Here is a 9,426-nt window from a genome sequence, read left to right as displayed (position 1 = left end):
AATTGGGACTTTTTTTTTCTATGAATAAGGAATTTGATTCAATTCTATAATATACAGTGTCTCTGGGGAGAGGAAATTGAGCTGAAGGTCGCTGAAGGCAAGTGAGAAAATTGTATTATCCAAATACAAAATTCTTTTTCTTATCATCAAAACCTGAAATACAGCCATGGGGAATAAGGGGGTCAAGAGAGAATTCAATTAGAGATGAAAATGGAATAGGTGCATTTTTCAACTTACCTTTCATTTTTCCAAACAAGTGGCAGCAGTGAGCTGTATGAGGACAATGAAATATTTGTCAAGCAGTTTAAACTTCTTTCTTTCTTTTTTTTTTTTTTTTATTTAAATAAAAATCAGAAAACATTCTCAGTCCGTTGTAAAAAGGCGCTGAAAGTCCATATGAACATCTTATGTCCAAGTCTTTATAACTCTAACTAGTTTGGTTTTAAGCTGTTCGTCAGTGGTGTGAGAGAGAGAATAAATATCTAATTGTAACTGTCTGCATGCTAAAAATTGCCATGTGAAGGAATAACCGATACTCAAATGCTGAGAATCAGTTTCCCCTCTAAGACAATTTGCAATACCGCAGTTTTCTGCACTTTTCCCTCTCTGACCCACTAATGCTAACTGACAAGGATTCAGAACAATTGTAGAAGGATGGTACTCTCACGCCACAAAACTGCTTGCTTTTTATTTAGTTTTATAAAAGAAGACAGACCCTTTCAAATGTGGCTACCTTTGCAATGCTAGCAGTTGTAAACACAGGCCGTGATTTAGCAAAGAGCCGCTATGCTTGTTCCCTTCTAAACTGCACCAGCAGTGTCACTGTGTGGCATGCCTTTGCTGGCCGGACTCCTCTCCCTCTGCTAAGGGCATTTTAGCTGACTGTGAGGCTAATTTTAGAGGAAAGAAGATTTCTAGTGAGATTCTAGGCTGCTAATATAGCAACCTCCTAAACTTGCCGCCTGAATTACAGTGTTTTGCACTTGCAGCTTTACATAGCTGTGGCGTTCTTTGTTTTTCCGTTTTGTGTGCAGTTATTTCTTGACCATTTCTTCTTTCCAGGACAAAATAACTGTGGCTATTACTCATCTGCGAAGAAACCATTCTGTGTTTGGTGAGTGTTCATTTTTAATGGTTATATCACGTCGTAACTGCTGACAGTCTCTCTAGTTAGGAAAGACAGCACTGTATATAACCAAGCTTTTAAATACATTATAACTCAAAGGAGTATGGATTTCACTCTGCGTATACCCATTCTGAGTAAGGAGGTAGTGAAACTTTTCTCATGTTATGTGAAATGTTAATGTTGTTGCCCTCGAAGCCCAGTCAGTCATATTTGTTATATCACCTGGAAAGGAAATCTTCAAAGTTTACCACAGTGTAGTAATCTGAATCTGAATATGATCTTTTTGCTGTACTTGTAATACTGGGTAATTAATAAATGTGATATTTTGACTCTGCAGTTATTTTTCCTGTAAAAAAAAAAAAAGGAAGTTATTTTCTTCTCAAAAAATAGAAATGAGCAAATACACCTTCATTTTCTTGTGAGAGAAGCCCTGGTGCAGGTGCAGGGTGTGGGGATGTGAAATCAGGAACCTGCACTTGATATTGTCAGGGAGCAGGAGCAACATGCTGCTGGTCAGCAAGTTACTGAGCACCCAAAGGTCAGGGAATCCTGTTCCCAAAAACTCTGCAGTCCTTTAGCATGTATAGTTCGAGCCTTCCCAAGCAGCATTTTTTTGTGCTGTGGGGCAGAAATCCCAACTCTTTGGAATGATTCCTAAGAAGGAAATTATGTTTTGATTTTGTTGGCTTGGCTCATTTAAAGGAAAGTGTGTTGTGTTACACTTGATTGAGCTGGAAAGTATTTTGATAGGAATTCACTTCCTTTACATTTTTTGAAAATTTTACTACACTCTTGTGTACATTTTGAAGTGCCAGATACCTTTGTAAGCTTCATGCCTAGTGGATTCGCTGGCTTTCAGTGGAAGTGAAAGGGCTTTTCTGTTCAGATTGAATTGCAAGATCGAGGCCTTTGTAAAATCGTATGAGGTGGATCAGGAGTGTCAATGTGTTACTTACATAGAGATCTGAATAATTTTTTATCACTTTTTGAAAAGTGACAAGGAGTTTCGTATTTCAGATCTAATGAAATAAGACTTACTTTAATTTTCTTTTCAACCTATCACAGGAACAAGAATTTCATCCACAGTTGCTGAATTTTACAAAGTGAAGGAAAAAGGACATCAGGTTGGTAGGATTATTCAGTCTGGTTTTATTTGAATCTACTGAACTTCTTTCTATTTGACAAAATGTAAAATTAATGTTTTTGGAAGCCGGGGACTTCAATAACCTAAGAAAATTAAAAAATAAAGGGAGTTTTACTGAATTGAAATGAAATAGGTTGTTAGAAGAAAATCAGCCTCTGGTAAAGGTAAGGGAAGAAAAATGATAAAGAGAAATCACATTGACAGATACCTCAAACATTATGGAAACAAGTAGGTCAAAAGAGTTGTTCAAAACAATATACCTTTGGAGTATATATTATCAAAAGCACCATTAATTCTTTAGGCAGTAAGACACCTGAGATCAAACAAATGCAAATTTATAGCTAACCATTAAACTACTGCTTGGGTGATGGGAACAAAAGGCTATAAATATAGAGCAGAAAATAAAACCAGGTTATTATTAGAATTAAGAGGGATTATAGCAAACTAATACAAGAATAAATGTCAAATAAAATAAATGAATGTAATGTTCCAAAGCAAACTAAGCCTCGCTGTTTGGAAATTAAGTTCTATGTGGCAGACCTATTGTAGAAATTTTATGATTAAATCCTAAATATTGGAAAGGGAAGTAAAAATAATGTAAAACACCTGGATTGCAGAGAATAATTTGATTTTTTTTTTTTTTTTAACAAACATTGTGTGAAAGGAGTGGATGGACTGTGGTCTGCTGCATAATGCAGTAATGTTACGCAGTAGAACAATAGTTGGGGAGAGAGAAGTGTTGAGCAGAATTACAGATATTGCGTATGTACTGAGATAAAACAGAACACTGTCTCCTCTTCAGAGGCTTCACTGTAAGAACAGAGGAACCAGAAGATGTAGACAACCAAGAAGAAAAAGTGTCGTACCTAAGGATGATTTGCCCTGCATATGTCTATACTGGAGATCCTCAGCTTAATTGATGCCGGGTACCAGCTTGGATTTGCAAGGCTGAAACAATGCTGCTGAAGGACAGAGATAAGCAATGCAGAGTACATAAGAAATTGTTAGCTAAATGCAAGAGAGTCACAGTAATGGTAAAACACTGAAAGTGCAGCCTGATGACTGCTCTGTGGTACAGTAAAGGAAATTAGTTATCTAGGTAAAGGAAATTACTTATCTAGGTATGAGTCTGACCTACTTAATTAAATACTTTTGGGAAGGCTTTTAAAATATCAAAACCCTTTTCCACACAGTGCTAGGAGAATGAGATCAATCACTGAAGAATCAGGATTTCCCTGTGGGTAAAGTAGTAAATTCAGCCCTATTGTATTTCACTGTTGAGAAAATACTACGCAAATGGAGCAGTAAACAAGGTACTTTGTTAGAGCACCATCGCCATGTGCGATTGCATGTCCTTGAGGTCCTGGGCTGGCATCATTACAACCAAATTGCAACAAGGCTTCTATGTTAGTGATTGGAGAGTGTGCTTTTTACTGTGCATTGAGGACAGCAGCCCAGGGGTTGAGCCAGGCTCCTTGGTACTGTTTCAACTCCTACCTTATCCCTCTGTTCCATTCCAGGAGAAGTGGGGAAATGTTGGGAGGAAGTCACTATCCCTCATATAAGCCTTGCTTGTGGAAAATAGGTATCAGTTGCTTAACGATTTGAGACTGCCCTTTCTAATGCTGGACTCAATTAGAAGTCCAAGAATTAGAATTTAAGAGAGATGTTAAACACCTTGAGCTATCAATTTCTAAGAATTAAAAGGTTGTTTTTTTTGTTTTTTTTTTTCCTATGCAGAATCATTATTGCAACAATAAAGATGAAATGAGTGATCAGTTTTAAACTCATCAACAGGGAAGAAATTCAGTGGCTAGAATAAGTTATCTTAAGGTTATTTGGTGAGAGTTGATCAGGAGAGTGCTAATAGTTGTGTTTATTGAGCTTTTTAAATGAAAAGTAAGACCACAAAGCCTTATTTGTTTGATTTTATTTTTTAATTAACAACAGATTGCATCCTGTGGAATGCATATTGATAGTTAAATCTGAACTTGTTCTTCCTCCTGCATGAATATATATATGTGCTATTTTCTTTACATACAGAATCAGCTAAAAACCCAGAGAGAGCCTGGCTCCATCAGTGCTTTTCCTTTTTACTTTATTGGTAGTTGGATCATAGGCTTATAGAAACCCTGCAATAAATTGGTAAAATTCTCCAGCCTTTATTAAAAAAATATTTGTCCAAGAGGATTCTCCCCATAGTCCATAAGTGCAGATTGCAACAAATAGCTTGCCTTCAGGAAGAAATATATATATATATATAGATATGTATATGTACATATCTATATATATATATACTCAATCATATAATTGATTTACATGGGTGTATACAGAAAAGTTTTCAGTGTAAATTGTGTCAGATTGGCAGACATATAATTTTCTTACTTAAGTATTTAATTTAGTACTTGGGTCTTATGACAAGGTAAGAAACATCCCTTTCCTTCTGTGCTTCAGAAGCAGGTAAGAACCAAAGCAGAATTGTTCTTTACCCCAACCCTTTTATTTACCACAAGCACAATGAAGAATATGTACCATATGCATTATCATAGACTTGCCAGCCTTGCTTGATTGAAAGGGAGAATCTTGACTGGAGAATGTGAAAGCAGCATAGACTCTTGTGTTCTAAAACCAGATGATGCTGTACCAGGTAGGATTTCTGAAGTGTCTGACACATGGAGCTGCATCAGGGGAGAGTCAGGTGGGTGTTACTAAGACGTTCTGCACCACAGGGTAGTGGGCATGGAACAGGCTGCGCAGGGCAGCAATCACTGCCCCAAGCTGCCAAAGTTCAAGGAGCATTTGGACAACACTCTCAGATACAGAGTTTGAATTTTGTATGGTCCTTTGTGGAGCCAGGAGTTGGACTCAGTGTTCTTTGTGGGTTCCTTCCAACTCGAGTTGTTCTGTAATTCTAAGTGTCAGAAAAAGTACAGCTAGCAAGAAAAACTAAGAAGTCTAAACTAAGATTAAATCCATATTTGTGGGTCTATACTCAAGTACAAAGGCTTACTGTGGACAAGTTCCTACTAGATATAGAAAGGAGAAGTCTATTAAGCTTTGAGAAACTTTTTTGTGTTCTCTGGTGGCTGTGCTGCTGTCTGCTGAAGAAAGAAGATGAAAATTATATTGCTAGAGAACCTGTGTAGGTATTCCTCAGTGGTAACTCTGTGCAGTTCACTAATGCCTTCCTTCCGGCACTCCCCAGAGATTGACGTGAAGGTAGCTGAATGAGGTTTTATATGAGCAGGGCACAAAACACCCATAAGCTAGTATGCTACCGATATAATTTATGTGTTTTGCTTAAAAATACATAACTGTGAATATTGAACTCCTTAGACAACTCTTCCAGGGATGAATAAGGATGCCTCAAATTCATCTATTCTAAATAACTCAGATGGTAAGTATCTGTGCATATTACTATGCTGCATGCTCCTCTTTGCACTGCAGAAACAAGATGAGGTTCTTCTAGCTGCAGGTAGGGAGAGAAGTGCTAGTCCTTGCCCAGTGTGAAGGCCTCCAAAGATGTATTGTATTTCAAAAAACAGAACAACAACAGCAAAAACAAACAAACAAAAAAACCCCAGCTGTCTTCCATTTCCCATGAATCTTTGCTTCTCAAGACAGATGGAAACTTATATTAAACCCCCTTACAGCCTTGACTTCAGTTGCAAGACAGCTGCTCCAAAATGCTTCCAAAAAGGAAAGGGAAATATGGAGAATTCCATTGCTGCCACTACAAGTAGAAGATCCTTTCTTTTCCCCTATGCTTTAGACACCAGTCTAGCTGGTAGTCACTAGGCATACCTTTCAGGAAACTGTAACAACGGAATCTGCAAAAAGTAAAAGAAAAGGATTTCTGTGTTTCTGCTTATTGGCATCTGCAGGTGTTAGAGGAAGTGCACGCACTGCATATTCAGTACTGCCTCCGCAGTGACTGCAAGTCATGTTTGGAGTGATGAGTTATGTCATCGGCACTGAAAAATTCCTAAATATTTACTGTCAATGTTAGACTTACTGTCGCTGCAATGAAGCTTATAAATTGCATCATGAGCAATCAGAAGAAGACATAGGGCTGTATTTAGTTGCAAGTGTTAATTAAGCTAAATATGTGCAAATCCATGTTATTTATTGAACACAGGAAGAATTGCCTATCTCCTTTTGCTGTCAGAAGCAATGCAAAAGATGATACCTCTCTTTATCAAATGATAATAACAATATGGTTCTGTTTTGTTAAATAAGACAATGTTTTTCTCTATCTGTCTCTTTGTAATGCTTTGGTACTTTCTTCATTCAATCAAAATGTGTAGTAATTTCTAAATCTTGAGAGACTGTTTGAGTTCCGTGGGATGGGCTAGGCAGAGATAAAGTTTTGTTATTTCTTCTCCTAATGGGAACACCAGCCTTTTACCTGCTTGTGAGGCAGTAACATGTGTGCAGCTATTACAGCTGACTGACCATGCCTCTGTTTTTTGCTGCTCTTTTTGAGGTAGCTGAAGAAGCAATGCATTTATGGTAAGTCAGGTAAATGGCATGTTGGAGACACATAAAGATGTCTTATAGTAGCATTAATAAAAGGTTTTTCTCCTGGTAAAAAATGGCATCTATTTTTCTTACAGTGGAATATGCCTTATTCTAAACATATAACTAAAACCCATAGCTATGCAGAGAAATGTTTTTTGATTGCTGCAAGCACACAGAATGTTTATACTGTTTTTTCCTCCTGAAGTGCAATGCTGACTGAGTGGTCTACTGAAACGTTTTTTTGTTTGCACAATTTCATAATATAACTATACAAGCAAGTGTGACAATAGTCTTGCATCCTAAATGCTTCCCATAATGTAATGTACATGAAGTGTTGTCTATAAAAGTACCGTGAAACAAGAAATTAGAGTTCAGAAAAAATAAGATCAGTATTTATGTGGAAAGATTGTTGTCATTCTGTGCCATTTATTGTTGCTGATGGCAGCCTAGAAGTTTATTGCATTCATTCTCAGTGTTCTGTGATACTGGCAGGTTGGTCTGATCCTGTAGTTAAGTAAGTAAGTGCAGATTTAGAAAATGTGCTTGTATTGTGGCCAAGTAAATGTTACCTGAACTGAGAAAAGGAGAACTGGAGTTTTATTTAGCACGTCCTTAGAATGACATTTTTTGTTGTCTGAATGGAAGTTTTGTTAATTAGTTTCATGTATGCAGCCTAGTTAAAGAGAAAGAAATGCTGTATATAGGTCAATAAACAGTGTATAGAATTGGCTGTTAGTAGTGGATGTTCTTGGTTATAGGTTCTTGGCATGAGCTTGTTTTGTTTAGGCTGACATTTATGGTGGGAACAGAAGCAGAGATGTCCATTATAGCTTTTCAGTGCTGTGTAATCTTAGCACGACACCCCAAAATGTAGGTAAGAGGACAAGGGGAATAGAACCAGACTGTCATGGTTTAAACGAAAATCTACCTGCGTCCGTGACACAGACAAAGATATATGGTAAATTAATAAACCGCATGTCTGTGTCTCCAGAAGTTATTGCAAGGCTAACACCCCCACCTATGTAATAACATTACTGTGCATTGATTCCTGTGACAGTGAAAATGACAGAGGAATAGTTCACAGAAAATGAGGACAGCCAGAAAATAAAATGTTTAAAAGCAGCGTTGTACTGATACAGGAAGGAGGAAAATCCAGATGCCAAAGTCTGTACCTTTAAATGTAGCATATATTTACACTCCTTCCTTTCTCACACATACATTTTATAGAGCAAATACGTTATCAAGTCTGCTTTTATCACTCATGTGGACCCCACAGGAAGGGTAACACTAGAAGGCTAAATGCTTTGCTAAAGGTAAGAGGCAGAGAAGCCAAAGAACTCAATGCTGGATCTGAGGGCTTTGGAAGGTTTTTTTGGAAGGTTATCTCTGCTGTCTGGGTGCTTGCTGCCATCAGCGTGACTGGGGTTGATGAGTGCTGGAGCAGCCCAGGAGTTGTTCTGGCCAAAGGTATCATTGTCTATGAGCAGCGCCCTCGTATTTCATGCCCAAGGGAGAGTGAGGTGTTTCTGGTTTCATTGTTTTCATGTGTGTATTTGTAGGATCTAAAGGAGCAAACAGAACAGAACTCACAGGCTGGCACAAGTCCAATGGCTGATGAGTTGGGAGGTGCAAAGTGACCCCCAGCTTAGAGCAGTCCTGTGCAGCAGTAATGTAAGGAAGGGGACAACGCTGAACAAATTAAAGTGACATTGTTTATGACTGCTTCACTGTGTGCGGGAAAGCAGCTGACTGACAGGAAGGAGCTGTCTGCCTTACCCATATGCCACAATAAGCACCACTTTTGCTTATTGCCGATAGTGTATTTTCAGCAATGTTGCAGAGGGAGCACTGATCCAGAGCTGGTGGACATTGGCTCAGCAGTAGAAGTCCCCAACTGGCCCCAAAATGCAGCATTCCCAGATTTTGAGCTTAACTGCCTGTGTGTGGAATGTAGCTGGTTTCTCTACCCTTGACATCTCTTACTGTCCCCATTTGCCTTAGCTTAACTATCACTCTGCTTCTTTCCACAATGTGAGTCCAGTGTCCTGTAATTTGTTGAGCTTCTACAGTTTCAGTCCTGTTTACCTGCTTCTTCTGATAGGAGCAGTTATCTGTTTGCTTTGGGTCTCCAAGGGCTGTGGCTAATGGTGCTTGTGCGTCACTGAGTCAGTTGTCCTCATTTGCTGGAAACGCTCTTTCTCTTGTTTCTGTTTCTCCTCATAGAAATGTGCATATATTTCATAGATAGTTGAGTTCAATTAACCCTGGGTCATACACGGGGCTTCACTTTTCTGGTTCCCTTTTTTTAGACATATCTTCAACATTTGATGCTTTCATTTTTATGTATTTTTCCTCCTAATCTTGTATGCTTATGCTCCTTTTTCAAACACATTTAAACTCTTTAAAAATGGAATATCATGCAAGAAATGACTAGATAACATACATTCCTATAGTGCAGCTGTGCATACCTGGTAGTCTTCGTATTCAATTCCAGTAAATAGATTTTCTGATAGAAACTGCAGCCAGGGGATACTTGAGTGAAAGGAATTCTCTTGCAACAGCTGCAAACCAAGAAAAATAATCTAATAATAAATAATTGGGGTGACCTTGAGAAGCATTCTCATACATTAGTTAA

At 38.1% G+C, this 9,426-nt stretch overlaps 1 long non-coding RNA gene across 1 annotated transcript; it reads left to right on the top strand.

Moving 5' to 3' along the window:
* Positions 1 to 539: 539 nt before the first annotated feature.
* Positions 540 to 4,399, top strand: LOC116652553 (uncharacterized). Its single transcript, XR_004305701.2, has 3 exons — positions 540 to 1,114; positions 2,192 to 2,250; positions 3,073 to 4,399. It is a non-coding gene; the product is annotated as an uncharacterized LOC116652553 (long non-coding RNA).
* Positions 4,400 to 9,426: the final 5,027 nt, after the last annotated feature.

The sequence above is a fragment of the Coturnix japonica genome, chromosome 1 (assembly GCF_054131305.1).
Source record: "Coturnix japonica strain WE chromosome 1, WE-NBRP24, whole genome shotgun sequence".
NCBI lineage: Eukaryota > Metazoa > Chordata > Aves > Galliformes > Phasianidae > Coturnix > Coturnix japonica.
The sequence above is the reverse complement of the archived record's forward strand: the minus strand, read 5'-3'. Positions and strand labels throughout refer to the sequence as shown.